This window comes from Canis lupus, chromosome 29 (assembly GCF_011100685.1).
Source record: "Canis lupus familiaris isolate Mischka breed German Shepherd chromosome 29, alternate assembly UU_Cfam_GSD_1.0, whole genome shotgun sequence".
NCBI classification, from domain to species: domain Eukaryota; kingdom Metazoa; phylum Chordata; class Mammalia; order Carnivora; family Canidae; genus Canis; species Canis lupus.
Window position 1 is genome coordinate 10,161,938 of NC_049250.1, and position 17,010 is coordinate 10,178,947.

Sequence of the window (17,010 nt, forward strand, 5' to 3'; positions counted from 1 at the left end):
TAATTAGTAAAGAAGTGACTTAAGCATGTTGCATTAAGTATGGCTGCACAGAAAGTTTGATATATGGAAAAAAACCATTAAAAGATATTTTTATCGTGAAGATTACATCATCAAAATAAAATGAAGATTGTTTTCTTGGTTTCCGACTATTCACGTCTATTTGATTTTCCTCTAAAAGCTAATACATAATATTGCAGTCATTTAGATTCAGTTAGCTAATTTGAAAGGCAAAATTACATTGACATTGTTATACTACTAATTTGGGAATAAAAGTCAATCAGTAAAATAAAGAACAACATATGTGGGGCTTTTCCTTTTGGATAGTGGCTTTAGATAAAAGAGGTGGGGAGGAGACAAAAAAAAGGAAGTAAAGATTAGACAAGGACGCTCCTGTTTAAAACAGAATGTAGGGGATCCCTGGGTGGCTCAGCGATTTAGAGCCTGCCTTCCGCCCAGGGCGTGACCCTGGAGACCCGGGATCGAGTCCCACATCAGGCTCCCTGCATGGAGCCTGCTTCTCCCTCTGCCTGTGTCTCTGCCTCTCTCTCTCTCTCTCTCTGTGTGTGTCTCTCGTGAATAAATAAATAAAATCTTAAAAAAAAAAAAACCAACAATGTAGTAAACATTGGAAATATGGGGAGGGACTGGCTAATACAACAGTGGTCCCAATTAATAGCAAGGCATAGCGATATTTAGCAGCCCTGTATAGAGCAGGTGTTAAAATAAAAAGGAAACAATTTGTGTCCAGAACATTCTTGCAAGCCTATCTTTCAAATTAAATGTTGTCCTTATAAAGTTTGAGTGCATGGGTAACAGGACTTGCTTGTCTAACAGCACAGAGCCTGCTGAAGTGTGCAAGATTTGAAATGAACAGGCAGAGGGTAGGAGCCAAAGAAAGTAGTATAAGGTATTCATTGGGTGTTCAGCCAATAAGCTTCATGCTCCTGCATCCAAGTGCCTGGGGTTATTTTTTCCAGATGGCGTCTATTTGTCTAACAGAAAGAAAATCTTCAAGTTGCACTTGCTAAATGTTGTACAAGTTTTGATATATTTGTTTAGGGGCTGTCAGAAGACATGATGAAATGAAACGCTACTGGGAACATCTGGAATTGAGACTTGCTCACGTAGAGGCCCTTGTGGGTTAGAGATGGGGGGTAGGTGAAGGAAAACACTGGATTCATCTCAGCAGATAATTGTTCTTAACTATCTGAAGTTTTGCTAAAAAAAAAATCACCAGCTCTAAAAGTTCAGTCATCAAGTAACAAATTTTCCTGTTTATAGTTTAGATCTCTTGTCTGAAAAATATATTCATGGTCACTATCCAAATGATAAGTTTGATTAAATTCTCATTTGCTTGGTATATTTTAGAGCTTGAGTCTATAGATGTAAACCATCAGTTCCTGGTACAAGCCCTAATTTGAGAAGCATAAAAGATTCTAAGTGGGCAGGTAGGAGGGAGAGGAAGCACGTTTACTGACGCTGGTTTTGTAAAAAGCGCTATATCAGGTCCTTCGACTATGTTGTCTTCACTTAATCGTCAACAATAATCCTGTGTTGGGCTATCATTATCCCATTTTCCTGAAGAGAAAATTGAGAATCAGAATTTAAGTAACTTTGACTCAACTGGTAAACAATCAGCTCAGTATATATGAGGGTGGATACATGCTGTGACACATAAACAATTTAATTGCTACTATTTTATTAGGTTGAATGATACAAAGTTGTCAATATCAACAAAATTTCATAATTTAAAAGTTAACAGTAGCTTATTAGCTAATCAAGTCTTTTCTTATTCCAGATTCCATCCCAATGCCTATGCCACTAAAATATTTACTCTAAATATGAGCACAAGGATGCATAGTTTGTCTTTGTGTTAACATTTCAAAGGCTGAACTTGTTGATACATCTCTTTTAAAAAGTTAATGATGTCTGTTTGAAACCTTTAAATAAGGTACAGTTAATGCCAGGGATAAAGGAGAAAGATGTTTTTAATTTTATAAATGCTATTAAGCCTCTGAAAGCACTCAGGGATATTCTATCCATGGTATACCATAACATTACATGCCAGAATCTCTTTAGTAGTTAAATCTTAATTTGTGGTGTTTTAAAGGAAGGTTTAATTGGTATCACTTTACATTCAGTGATAACAATTGTACTGCAATTTAACAAAACTACATGGTTTATTTTCATGTAATCACATATTAATGCTATTTAATCTATGCATTTATTTACCTAAACCACAGATTCCACAGGTTAACTGGTAACCGGTAGTTATGTGGATCAGGAATTTTAACATCAGGTTACTTAGTAGTTTCTGTTCTCTCACATTAGAAATCATGATCTGGTTATTTGCCATGAGCCTATTACAGTGTAATTGATGCCATAAAAAAGTATCATAATAATTGTATAAATGTCAAAATGTCACAAAACTTACAAAAACTTCAATGCCAGACCAATTACAAATTAATTTTTTAATGTGGAAGTGAATTAGCTAATTCCTCAGTGTTGATTTCTACAGCATGACATCTTTATTTTAATTTTGAAAAACTTAATAGGAATAAGTTTGACTTAACAATAGTAAGTTATATATTAGGGAAAATCACAGTTTGGGGAGAAACCTATTACAGTAGGATATGATCTAGTGTTTTCCTTATTCCCCATGAAGCTGCCTGGGAAGAACCAGTATTCAATGTTGAATGAATTAACAAATGAATCCCTGAAAGAATGCACAGATGAATCAATGAATGCTAAGATGACTTTTTAAAGGCATGAAATTTGTGAATATAGCGTTGTTATTCCAAGGGTTTGAATACATATGCTGTATTCCCAAGACTTTGCACTGGCCAGCTGACAACATGGCATATAATGCTAATCTCTCAGCGTGTCAGGAAGCCAGACACATCCTGTTAGAGATATAAAGGCTTAAGCAGCCTGAGGAAGGCTGGGGCAGGGTAGTTTGGTGTCCCTCTCTGGCTGCTGATCTGTCCCTTTGAAATGGCTTGAATTGCCATTCTACAGGGACACAGAGGTCCCAGAGGATTTGTAAAGGTGACTTTGGGGTCCCTAGGTTCTCAGAAGTTGTCAGAACCTAGTCCCCACTGCAGGTAGAACATCAGTTAAGGACCTCATAGAAGCCTCAGCTTCACATCAGGATCCCCTGGGAATAGCAGGTGCAATGCCCCAAGCCTGGCCAGCAGCAAGGATTTAATTATCCAAGGGAGAATAGAGGGGATGAGAAGGTATTCTGAGCACAGGAAGAAGGATGACTACCAAGTCAAAGCTAAGGCCACCCCAGGGTGACACAGTGGACCTAATACACTTGTCTACTGACTGAGGGGCCTTTTCTGGCTTGGGCTTATTTTCTTCCTATGAGTCTCAGGAAGGGTAGGAGTTTCAAGTATTTTTTCACTCCACAGCTGTCTCAGGACCAATGATCCTTTTTAAGACCTGGCCTATCCCATGAGATACAGGACTATGCTCTTTTTTTTTTTTTCCTTCCTTTCTTTCTTTCTTCCCCTAAGCCTCAATTAGAGACCAGTGAGTCAATTGCAGGTCCTCTGAGGACCTTTAGGGCTGAGGTTCCAGAGTAGAATTCTGGAGGAGAACAGGAATGGACTTGCAAGGTGGTATCATATTCCTTACCACCCTTTAGAGTGCCTTTTACCCCTCCCAACACAGAGATGAGAATCTTATCAGCAGCCTGAGTCATACAGCTTGCCTTCTCCCCAAGGAAGGATAAAAGTCAATGGTGACGATCTACACAAATAGAGAAAAAGTATTTAGGGATAGTAGCATGAAGTTCTAGCCAGTACTTTTAGTTTTATCTTGGATCTTCTCTAGGTTAATGAAAGGTAAATTGGAAACAAAGAAGCATGCAAGGTGATTTTTCTCTAAATAGTAGCCAGGCTGCATGATCTAAGTGATTCAAATAACTCAAAATTATATTATTGCTACTTAACCAGACTCTCTCTGGTCTTCAGCTACTCACTGGTCCTAGATGCAGGAGAGTAGTACTGCTACTATCGCTGGTGCTGGGATACACCGTAGGGCAGCTCTACTTTGCAGGAGGTGCTGTGCATCCTTGTGTGACCAGGGAACAGAAGCCAAGAGTCATGGAACATGTGGGTTGGGGTGGGCTGTACTATCACAAGGCTTGGCTAACTCTGTAATACATATGAACTTTTCAAGGCCACAACGGGACTGTTGGAAGCATAAAGTAGTAACTTCAAAATATTATCATCCTCAAGAGAGTATTTTCATGGTTCTAAATAGTAAATTCAATGGCTGTTTCAAGTCATTGTCTTAAACCCTCATCATCAGCATTTGCATGTTTAGCTTATAAAGTGCTACATCTTTCTGTGATGAGGAAGGGATGGATTTTTGGATTGGTTGAGAATACTCATTTGATTTTTCCAGGGACTAATAAGAATGGCCAAGAGCATATTGGAAGGAATGGAGACTTTGGACTCTAGTAGACAGGAACTGCATCTAGGTGCTCTGCATCTAGGAGTGGGTTCTGAGGCAATCTTCTTACTCAGTTTCAAAACCTGCTTCAAGGGATGCTTTTGAGCATTCAAAGCAAAAAAAAAAAAAAAAAGATTGGTAAAAAGCCTGATAACCTACCTCTGCAACATAGAATTTCTTGATAAATAATAGCTTTAGCATAGCTCTGGTTAATATTAAATACATTTATACATCCCATGGATTGGGTCATGGCCAAGAAAACAAACAACTACAGATACTACAGGAGGGGATTCAGACATCGTTATGAAGGCATTTCAGTGTACTTACCATTGATCAGAACACATATTGAAACGGAGCGTAGCCCCACTCAGACATAATGTGTTTATTTAATTGCCCCCCATAAATAGCTAAGATCAAGTTTTGCCTTTATTTTAATGGAATTAAATTGCACTTTCGAAATGAAAGAAGAAATGAGAGAGTGGGCAACAGTGAACAGACAAGGGTTGCTGAAGAGCTTGGAAGACGATGACTAAATGAGCCAAGGGCCATAGCTCTGCTTTGTCAGGGAGCCGTGCAGAGAGACTGGCAACCTTGACTGGGGGCCTTCTGGCAGTTCCACTCCTACTGGCCTTAGGAAAAGGCTGCTGAACTCGCGAATCAAAATTTCAGTGTCTAAATCTGCAACAAGAGCTATACTTCCTAACACACTGCCTTACGCTGTAGAAAGGCCGCCTTCCCTGGAAGTTTTGGCAAGAAGGCAAAATTGCCAATCAGATGGATTGTATTTGAGTTTGAATCAAGAGACTGGGTTATAGGAAAGGAATAGAGGATCCTTCCAGTCTCTTTTGGTTTGATCTCCTTGGAGGCTTTTCCAGCCCTTTGACTGAAGCTCCAGTTAAAACCTGCCCAGGATCCCTATTTTAGTGACAAAGGAAAGGAAATGTCTCACCTGGTTTCTGGAAGATTTCATTCCCCCCCCCCCCACCGCCCCCCATCTGTTTAATTACATACTCACATTCCTTCTTAATCATATTGCTTAACATATTCCATGACCTGGGTATCCTGTTTACATTATTTTCTCGTTCTGCAGTTCACATTTCCTTTTGCTACAGCCTGTTCTTATTTTTTATTCTTATTCGACATTATTGCATCTGGAAGTGGGATGTTAATTAGGATGAGCTTACTTTTGACTACAGAGAATTCATGTCTTCATACCGTCTAGATAGAGTGTTAATATATGCTGACCAGGAACGAATAATGGGAACTCTCTTCTGGACTTCGCTTTTTCTTCTCTTTTTAAAATCTGGTTTCTCTACCAGAGGAGCCTTGTCTTTGTGGGTCTCCGTCCACATATTGCAATCATTATACAGAGCACTCGATCTTTGGTGACAAGAAGTCCCATAACTCAGAAGAATTCAAAAGATATCATCTTGTACATATCTTTAAATTATGTGATGGCTTCATGCAATCATGCATACACTGAAAATATGGCTATGGTTATAACGTTGTAAAATATGTTTCTCATATAGATCTTTATTTGAAAGATAAATAAATAGCACTGCCATCACGTGTATATGGAATTCCTTAATTTTTAATCTGTAACATAATTCCTGAAATTTCAAGATACAAAAATACCACTGTTTAAATGTGTTTCATCTTTTACTGAAAATTCACATTGCCTGATTCAAATAACTAAATGGAAAGCAGAGTCAACCACAGAGTGATTAAATGATTAATGATTAGAAAAGTGATTAAAAAAAGAAAAATGATAAGCTTCCTCTATCTGTTTTCAGAAGTTAAGACATTGCATGTAATGGTGATTTCTCTCAAAAGAGTTTAAACAGCATCAACATTATCTCCAATTTCTTTTGAGAAGACCTTCAGAAGTAGGTATTTTTCAGATTCTTTTGTCTCTGCATGAACAAGGGTTGATAGCTTGAGACTATAATGTATTACTGTGCAAAGCTTCGGTCTGTTACATAAATCATCTTAACACTCAGCAAGAATTGTCCAACAGTGCCATTGATGTGCTCAAGCCAATGATCCTGCAAACAATTTTTTTGTCTTTCTTCACATGTTAGACAATAGCAATAAATCATCTTCATTTAAAAACACACAATGTACTAATTTTTCAAGCAACAGTTATCAAAATGCAATTTTTTTGGTAGAAAGTACAATATTTATTTCATTTGTGCTCATTAATTTTTTTGTACCCTGTGTTAAATAAAAGACAATGGGCACCTCATCAGCCATCGAAGCATTTTCTGTGTACCTACTATGTGTAAGGCATCCTGCAAAGCATGACTTGAGATACAAAGAACTATAAGATGCAGTTTATTATAAAGCAAGTGAATTAGAAGATATATAAAAACTGAGGTTCCCAATAAAAAGCGTGTTGAAAGTGTCAAGTATAAACAACAATGGAATCACTTGAAGCTGGGATGATGAAGGGATTGTTACAAGCAGATTTACCCTGATAACCAGGCCTGAATATTAGACACTTCTGCCGAAATGCAATATGTGATCAAGGAGGATCACAAAACCAACAAATGAGCAAGTTTGGACAGTGTGCCAAGAAGTTCCAACAGCAAGGTCAGGTCTTCTAAGAACACTTCAAGAGCAAGACTGGTCCCACTGACCAAAACAGACTTTGGGGTGTGGAGCCCAATTCAGTCCTCTGTTGAGACTGGTTTTAACTGGATTGTAGGTTTTTTGTTTTGTTTTGTTTTGTTTTATAATTGAAAACCCAATGTGTAAAGGCTGAATGAAACCAGAAACCTGCGTTGACTTGAGGCCGCCCCAGTGAATGTCTGACATTAGCTCTTCTTAGGACCAGGATTGGTTGAACTTCAGCTCCATTAATAGAGACAGAAGCTTTGAGGATTCGGGGTCCTGGGGCAGTGAGCCAGGCACCCTAAGATCAGGGGTGGGTGGGGCAAGGTAGTCTAATACTTCGGTGCATCAGGGCTGATGCTAGGGCCACCTCTCCAAAGACTTCCAGAAAAGTCCTTAGCATTTACATATGGGTGTTTCTCCTGCCATACTTCATTATGATACTGAAGTGGGGAAGTGGGGAAGATTTATTTCCTCTCAGTATTGTTTGGAGGCCTATATGGGTCTCCAAGCTGCATTTAAAAAAAAAGAAAGATTTATTTGAGAGAGAGAGAGATTGAGAAAGAGAGAGAGACAGAGAGGGCAAGAGGAAAGAGGGGCAGAGGGAGAAGGAGAGAATGTCAAGCAGACTCCCCACTGAGCCAGACCTGGGGTTCTATCCCTCCTGAAATCATGACCTGAGCTGAAATCAGGAATCGGAGGCTTAACCCACTTAGTCACCCAGGTGCCTCTCCAAGCTGCACTTTTAGGGGACACTTTAAAACCAAGTGTTGTGTGCTGTTGTCATATGGGCCTTCCCTTTGGCTAAACAAACAAACAAAACACAAACACAAAAAGCAAATTTCTGGGAAATAAATAACGTACTCCCCCCACAAGCCACAACCCACACACGAATGATTAGGAAGAACAGATCAAGGTGCACAGGATACTTCTGAAACCCTAGTGGGGGCCCAAGGATGTTCTTCCGATAACAGGTATCATTCCATATTGGGTGTTTAAAAGGGTGGTTAAAACATTTAAATTTTATTGTTTAGCATACAATTTTATGTACAAAGGCAGCTATGATTTTTTTTAGTTTTCAGAGGTTTTCAACTCTCATACTGAGTTCATATATTCTGAGATTCAGCTTACACATTTTTGCTTTATTTTATAAATAATTTGTTAATGAAAAGAAGTCACTCTTAGTCCACCCACTCAGAATAATACCCCACTATTAAAACATGTGCATCTTGCAAGATTCTTTATATTTCATATTTGTTATTTTGTTTCAGGTTTTTATTTTAAAAGTCAGATCACAGAGCTCTGATTATGAAGCTAGAAATGCTATATGCAAATCTCAGCTGATTGCTTAGTAGGTATAAGTCCCTACTTCCTCTAAGCCTTGGTTTCCAAATCTGTAAAATGGGGATGACAATTGTATTCAATTTTTTAAAGGTAATCAGGATTAAATGAGGTAATATAAATAATCTGAGTAATATACTGGCTCATGAGAGCAATCAATACATGTTAGCTACATTATCATTTTTTATTATTGTCATTATCCCACCATATAATTTAATCTGATCACTGAAAATGAATCATGAAGAATTTCCCATGCCCATTAATATCTTTTACATTATTGTTTAAATGGCTGTACATTATATTGTGGTGTGCATGTTCTGTAATTTATTCTATTAGTTCCCAATTACCAAACATTTAGGGTGTTTCTGATTTTTCTGTTATGAACCACATTCTGATGAATAGCCTTATGCATTTTTTCTTGGAATAATGTTCTGGAGTTCTATGTTTATGCTCAAATGGAATCACACAGAATGCTCGCTCAGGAGAAGACCTTGAAGACTATGCCTCCACTCTGCATATACGTAAAATGAGGTCCAAAGAGGTTCAATGATTTGCTTGTATTTAGAAAACCAGTTGGGCAGAGAGGAGACCCAGAGTATAATTACGGATTTATTTTTTTTATTCATATAATAACTAAATAAAATGCATTGGGTTTTAATATACCATCTTAAAAACATTTATAGTCTTTAAGCTTTAATACATTTTCTTTAAAAAAAAAAATCTGTGTTAAGTTGATTTTTGCTTATGGTCAACTTCTATTTGCTAAATTATGTGCAGACATCCAGGATGGAGTTGAGCCTTCAGTGCTGGCCTATTATTATATATACATATTTTATTTTATATATATGTATATATAAAAAACATATTGTATGTGTTTATGGCCATTCTTTTCATTTTTGCCTGTTGCGTAGAAATCAGTAAATGTTGGGTATGTAGACTCACATTCTTCCTAAAGATCAGCAGAGAGAACTAAACAGATGGTCTAAGTTTTTAGTTTATTCCTCCCTCAATCAAAGGGGCCAGGAAAAGGAAAGAGAGGCTCCTGTTCCTACTCATAGGCAATTCCTACTTTTTGGACCTTAAACTGGGAAGCAATTCCAAGTGGACCCCTGGATATTTGAGGCTTTTCGCACTTCCTAAGGTCTTTGCTAGAAAGAAAGCTTAAACTGAAGTGGAGCTGAAGATAGGGGAATGGAAGAGTCAAAAAAAAAAAACAAAAAAAAAAACACAGAAGCTGAACAGTTGGAGATAATTCCTTCAGTTTAATGAAGATTAAACTCTGGTCTTCAGTTACCCAGAAGTGGGATCTTGGGGAAGAGCGGTGGGAGGGGTCTTCTATGGGGAGACCTCTTATACTTTGTTTACCTCTTGGAGGAGAAAAGGAAAAGTGTGAAGGATGGGAAAAGCGTACTGGACCTATATAAGAGTAGTGAGAATTCAGTGGTGGCAAATGGGTGGGAAAGGCTGGAAAAGACTGGGAGGAAGGAATAATCACTGCATAAATAAAAGAACCAGGCACTGTGGAAAACACCTCACCTTTGTGCAGCTTGTATGTGTGTTCAAACAAGTATGAAATGTGAGACCAAAACTGGAATATGAAATTGCTGCTTTGATTGGTCACCGGATAGTCAAACTTATGCAATTTAATTTGTTCGACCTAATATCTTCCAGAATATTCCCACACACAGAACAGTGCTGAGCGGTTATATCAACCAAGGTGGTTGAGGTTAGCCCGTCAACATCTTGACCTTAAAGTTCTAAAATAAAATGAAGCCTCGCTAAGCAAGGATGGAATTTGATTTGGGCATTAGGCCTTGCTAGGCCAACATCTTAGCTCTGATATTTACTAGCTTTGTGCCGTTTGGCCAATCACTTTACCTCTGTCATCCTCACCGAACTGTTGTTAAGGATTAAATGAGATAATGTATGCAAAGCTTTTGCTTAGTTCCTTGCCAGACACTGGGAGCTGCCAACTGACAGCTTTTATTACTATTATGGAATCTAATTCATTCATTACCTTGGGGATAGAGGAATGCTAACCTAAACTTCTAGCCAAGCAGAAGCTTCCGACTAATACTTACCATTGTCTTGACAAGTAAGAACTTTAAATGGAGTCAGCATAAGAAAAAAAGCTCAGGAGTCACAGAACAGAGGAATCCAGGCTTCCCTGAAGGCAACTTCCATCTGGGGCTGCCAGCCCTGCCCCACCCCACCCCTGCAGTCCATGACCAGCCCCTGAACCCATTCCTTCAAGGCCACTCTGCTTTGGGCATTCAGAAAATAGCAACTCACGGTAGGTTTTTAGCTCTTCCTGAAGGAGAGCCTTCTGAAATGCAAGGAGACCCAGTTGCCTACAGGGAAGCCTTCATTCCTGGTCTCAAATGGTGGCCATCAATGAGTTTCAGATCAGCCCATTCCATTTGAATAATTTAATGACAGGACTGAGGAGTCATTTGTTTGACTCTGCTTGCAACAGCAACAATGATCACAGTGTATAAATAAGTAGCGAGCAATGTATGGAGACAATTTTCCAAGACAGTCATCAATTAATTTCAAACCATCAGGGTTATAGTTATAAATTTTTATATCAAAACTGTGAAATAACACAGATCAGAAAAAACACAGGAGAAAGAAAAAAAAAAACACGGATAGACATAAAGATTAAACTGAAACCGTGTGTTTCTGGGAAGTCTAGCTAAGTCTGCTCCCAAACCGAGGAACTGAAACTGCAAAGGGAAACTTGACACTTTTTTTAAAAGGTGTTTAGGTGGCAGCTGAGGATATGTAGAAGGAGGTCTCAGGAGAGATACGGGTGGGTGGAAGAAAACCTCAGCTTTTCCAAGCCTCAGTGTTCTTATGCTAAAAATGGGCAAAATCTTTTCTACTTGACATATTGGCATAATAAAATTTTAGTGTTTGTTTAGAACAATCTGTGTCTTGGAAATGGAGTTGGCATAGACAGATGACATCATTCAACATATCTCTATTCTTAACTTGAAATACCATACCTATTTTTTAGACATTCTTTAGTGACAGGTTTGCTATAATAAGTGCCAGACAAAAAAATCTAGCATGTTATATATTGCAAAACTTCACAGGAAGGATCATTTAGCGTTTCATAATTGTTCATATGCTAAAGAAAAAAAATCTACAAAGTACAATTTCGTACAAGCCAATGGGCTGCTCTCAAAATGTAGTCAGTGCCACTGCAGAACTGGTGAGGTGGTGTCCTGGAGTCACAGCACCCCTTCCCAGTGCCAAAATGTCTTGGTGTCACTTGACAGTTGCCCACCGAACAAACCGTCCTCCAGATGAAGCTCGGTGTTTTTTGAGAATCTGGTTTATACCACCAATGCTATAACACTCAGACATTTTCATCGTTTTTATCACTGAAATGCATTTTCCTAATGCTTGAAAAAATATACTATTAGACAATTATCATAAAATTCTCAAGCATACTCAGCAACAAACATTCATTTTGTGAAATAAAAAATGAGTCTTATATTCACAAATCCCACAGCTTGGAAATGTATATGATACACAACATTTAACCTGTCAGCTGCCTCATTAGTATCAATGAGTGGGAACTGGCAATCAGTAGATGGTGTGCTCTACATGTGTTTATGTTTTAAAATGTTCCCAAAATAGCTCTGCCTGAGAGGTTGATATAAAACACTTCAACTGGACAAATGAATTTCAGTTTAAATCTTATGGTCTACTTAAACTTTTTTTGAGGAATCCATGTTTCTTCTGTAACTGATCATTTATAGCTAATGGAGTCAATACCCCTCTAATGATAATAATGATGATAATAATGATAAAAACTGGCTAGATAAAAAGTCATCTAAATTTCAATCATACCAATATGTAAATGATCAAGAAAATACTCAGGGAGACTGATGTGTGTTTGACTACCAAGAGTCCTAAGATATATATTTGTATGGCGCCCGTGTTCAGAATCCATACAGCTATTAAGACATTTTTATAAACTGTAAGAAATATGTGAGCTATTTCAAGATATAATTCTGAAAAACAGACTTCCATGTAAGAAGCCAATTTAGGAAGAAAACAACATAAACAATAGTAACTTGTGTGCTCAAGTGAAGCATCTTTTTAATTTTGAGTAATGAAGATGTCAAGCCAAATGCTAGAGTAGTTTAACTTAATTAGGTGGCCTATTTTTCCAGGCATCCTTTCATTTCCCATTGAAAACTCAGCTTGTATGCAAGGCAACAAGAGCAATTTTGTCTGTAATGAATACCTCCGGGACTGCGCAGAGTAATCATTTGAGTGTTATGCTGAAGACTGGTTTGAGTAACTAGTTTGGGCTTGTTAAGATGCCAGACTTTGTTGGACTAACTAGATGACTCAAAGCATGGCGGCTTTGCCATTTTATTGGGTCAATGGTCAAAAAGTCAAGTTGACTTTACTCCTGAAATTTCTGCCAAAAGGAACCAATCTAAAAATAATTGGTCTAATTTATAGTTCAAATTTATGTCACAATCATGGACATTTTATGACCCATAGTCAAGAGATTTTTTTTCCAAAAATGCTCTTTAAAATATTATACCTTCTAGGCCCTTTTTTCATACCTCATTTACACTTGAACCTGGAGTATTTTCTTACTAGAAAAACATGTAATTAAAAATATATAGCTTTCAATACATTTGTAGATCTCAAGACACTGTGATTCTAACAGTAGATTAAAGAAATTAATGTACAGAGGAGCTTGGAGAGTCCTTATTGGTTCCACTGCCATTGTATTGCTTATGACAAATAGCAGTACAATAATTATTGTAGGAATAACTGCCTATTACCATCTAGCTTATTATCACATTAATTCTTTGAGTCTTGTACTTGAAATGATTGCCTTAGGAGATGGGAGGGGTGGTGCCTTTTGTTAACATGGTGAGGTATCAGTGACCCAGGTGGAGAGAAGCTACTGGAATGCAATGGGTAGGTCCAAATTTACTAAATGGCTGCTGTGCAGGACTGAAAATCATCACAAAGAGTTAGAAGACCTAAAAGAGTTAATGTGATTTTTAAAAAGGTACATAAAATATTTTAATTGCTTATTCATCTTCCAACAAATAATAGCGCATATTTCTGATGTCAGACACACTAGGCCCAGGAGATCCAGGGAGAAGCAGGGGCCAGTCCTGTCCTCAAGAGCTCATAATCACATGGGAAAGGCAAGGAAATGGGTGCCAATTCTAGTACACTACATGCCATGGAGGGGCAAATATGTACTTCGGTACCTCCGACTATACACTGGAGAGGCAAGGAGGTGTGTGAGGAGGAAAGAGACATGGATCATTTGGCAACAGAGAGCAGAGAAATGGAAAGGTGAAAGTGAGGAAAGATGAGAGAAGTTAAGGAGAAACTGTGAGCCTGGGGCCTAAGCAATAATTATGTAGAAGGGAAGAGGAGACAGATTCAAAAGTTATGCCAAAAAGTAGAATCAACACTAACTAGTGATAAGGGAGACTCTTCAAATCTCTGTCTTGATGACTGAGTAGATGGTGTTAAGTCTTAGGACTACAGGCAATAGAAAAAGAAGAAGAAGAGTTTGAGCTGCAGTCAGAAACAGATGCCCAGTGGTGTTAGAAATCACACCTGAAACTCACATGAGAGGACTGCCCTAAATATATGGATGCCCTTCAACTTTTCTATTCAAAATATGTGATATGAAATGTATGTTAAATGCTTAGTTTTAAGATTCCAGGGGAAAACTGCTTGTATTTTATCATTGTCATGTTTTAATCTCGAGATCTGAGGGCCAGGTAAGAGAGAGGATTTCAGTGGAGTGAAGAGAAAAGAAGCAGAGTGAAATCTGATCACAACCTGAAATAATCTAAAATCAGATCTCACATCAGGACACTTAATATTTAGGGTTTAGGATGATGCTCAGAATTAACAATAAAAATTAGTTCAAGCTTAAAGGATAACTATTCTTGGAGATAAGGAGGAAGGAGAGGAGGAGAGTAAGAAGAAAGGAGGATGGGAGGAAAGGGTTAGGAAGCCAGGGGATAGTGATGGAAACCAAACAGAAGGAAATGGTTTAGCAGAATGAAGCCAAGGTCAAGGAAGAAGTGATTGATTGAAAATATGGTTCAATTAGGTAGTCTTCTTAAGAATTTAGCTTCTCTAAGACCTGACACTAGAAAAATCTTCTGATTCCCCCATCAAGTGATTATTTCTTGTATAAAAAAAAGTCAGTCCTTCACTACCTTTTTCACACAGTACCCCAATTGAGGAATGGATGAGAATGTTTCTGCATCCAGAGAAGGTGAGCAGGGGAACATGTTGCCAGTTTGGGTGGAAAGCTCAGAATGAACAGGTAGCTATGGAAAATGATATTCTGGACACTTTCATAGAAGAAGAGAGAATGAGAAAAAGTAATGGCACATATACTCAAAACTAAACATAAATAAATAACCTTTGTGCCATAAAAAGTTTCAACCAAGAGAATCAGACTCCTCTTCTGTTTCCTTTGATGTAGTTAATTCAAATGAACACTTACATCTTGAGTAGAATCACATATGAGGAGCTACCAAAGGTACACTAATTCTAGGGGCTAGAGAAAGGGGCTTGAGTCTTTTCAGGGAAAGAGAAAGGCCTGACAGCGTGAGTCTGAGTGGGCTCAGAAGATTCTAGAGAAGATTCAGAGCTAAGTTGGGAAGCCCAATCCCTTCCTGCCTTGCTGTTGTGTGCTCTGCCATTTTGGTCATTTTGGTCAGACGTGACAGGTTAAGAATGAGAAAGATGGGAGTTTATGAAGGACTGTTGGCCACTCTTCATGTATGGCTTTCCTTTCTTTAGCATGCTCACATATTCCCACAAACTACTTGGGTGTGTGTCGGGGGAAATCTGCAAGTTCATGAGGAATTAAGCGACATGGGCCCCCTTAGCCAGGGTCTGGGAACACACTAAAAAATCTTGTATCACATGCTTCTAATTCTATGCAGAGTAAAAAAAAAAAATAAATGGGGTTTATATTAAAGTACTGAGTGGGGCCCTGGATAGCTCATTCAGTTAAGCTTCCAACTCTTGATTTTGGCTCAGGTCATGATCTCAGAGTTGTGAGATCAGGCTCCGTGCTGGGCGTAGAACCTGCTTGAGATTCTCAATCTTCCTCTCCTTCTGCCCCTCCCTCAGCCCCAGCTGCACACTCTCTCAAAAATAAAATCAAGTACTGAGTGGCCAGCACACTTATAACTAGTTATTAGAGGAGAAAAGAGTCAATATTCCAAGAATGGGGCCAGGGAGAAGTGGAAATGTCATGGGTTTTTATTGCATATTTGTCAGGCTTATTATAAGGTAGTATACTCAATTTAAAAGCTGCCTATCAATTACAAAACTGTATGCAAAAAAATTTAAGGATTTGTATACACTAGCTTAAGAGGTATAGAATGCATGCAGTAGATAGTGCCAAAGAGGCCTTTGGGACCGTCTAAAAGAATATCATTAATTTTTACAGTGTACTTCCATTTCTGGAACCATTCCAGCATTGGCTTTCTATAAAAATCATTTCAAGTTTAGAATTATGCTATTTGCTCGCAGCAACATCACAGGCACAGTACTGTACCATATGTTGCTACTTAGCAACTTAGTCTGTAAGTCCCAAAGCATGTACTGATTTGAAAATTGAACAGGAATTATAATTGTTGAGTGATGCTATGAGGCAAGTTGTCTTGGATTACTAAACTATGCAGATGTTTGATGTTATGTAGGAAAAGGAATAAAACTATTTTTTTTCCTGTAAGATGACTAAAATCCTATTTATGGTTGCCGAAAGGGGTAAATTGATTAAAATTCCCTAAAAGAATACCAGGTAATGAATTTTTGAACACACCATATTACAGTAAACAAAAGGAATGTTAAGTGTAAAATTTAGCTAAGGCCATTCAACTTATGTAATTTGCAAAGTTTATTCCCCCCAGAGTATGTATTATCTTGCATTAGTCTAATTTTTAAAGTAGCACATTCTAAAAACATTTTCATATGTGCTACATTATTAAAAAATAGTTTGCTTCTGGCACACAAACCTGCCCTATCTTTACAAAGCCCCAAAAGTATTTGGGGCTCTTTACTCTTTCATTAATTATCACTGATATTTAAAATATTCTTAGTAACTCCTGATTGAAATATTAAAAGGAATAATGTTAGTTGTTTGATTTTAGTCAGGGCTTAATAGTATCCATTGTATTTGAATTTAAAAATCTAAGGAGCCAAGTTGTTATGATGTATATGCTTTGAATTTCCAATCCTTTATCCAAAAGTCTTTAAGACGGACATAATGATTCTCTGAAAGGGAGCAGCTGCTTTATAACAGCAATCATTTATTGAGTTTGTGTTTCTACTGTTTCAAACAAATTCAATTAGCCCTTACACTTCAAAACCCTAAAGGCACCAAAGAGATGATACTGGGTTGCTTTAATCTAATAGTAATACTAAACTTGTCAGTACAGTTTGGGGATTGATGGTTAGAAGAAAATTAATAGTAACATTTTTCATTTTTTAATCAAACAGTCCTATTCACAACTACCTATGGATCTCTGAGGCTACTTAGCCGAATGAATTCAGTGAAGT

General features: G+C 37.9%; 1 protein-coding gene across 1 annotated transcript in view; it reads right to left on the reverse strand.

Annotated features, from left to right (window-relative positions):
• TOX (thymocyte selection associated high mobility group box) overlaps positions 1 to 17,010 on the reverse strand; it is a 299,580-nt gene that overhangs the window by 131,635 nt on the left and 150,935 nt on the right.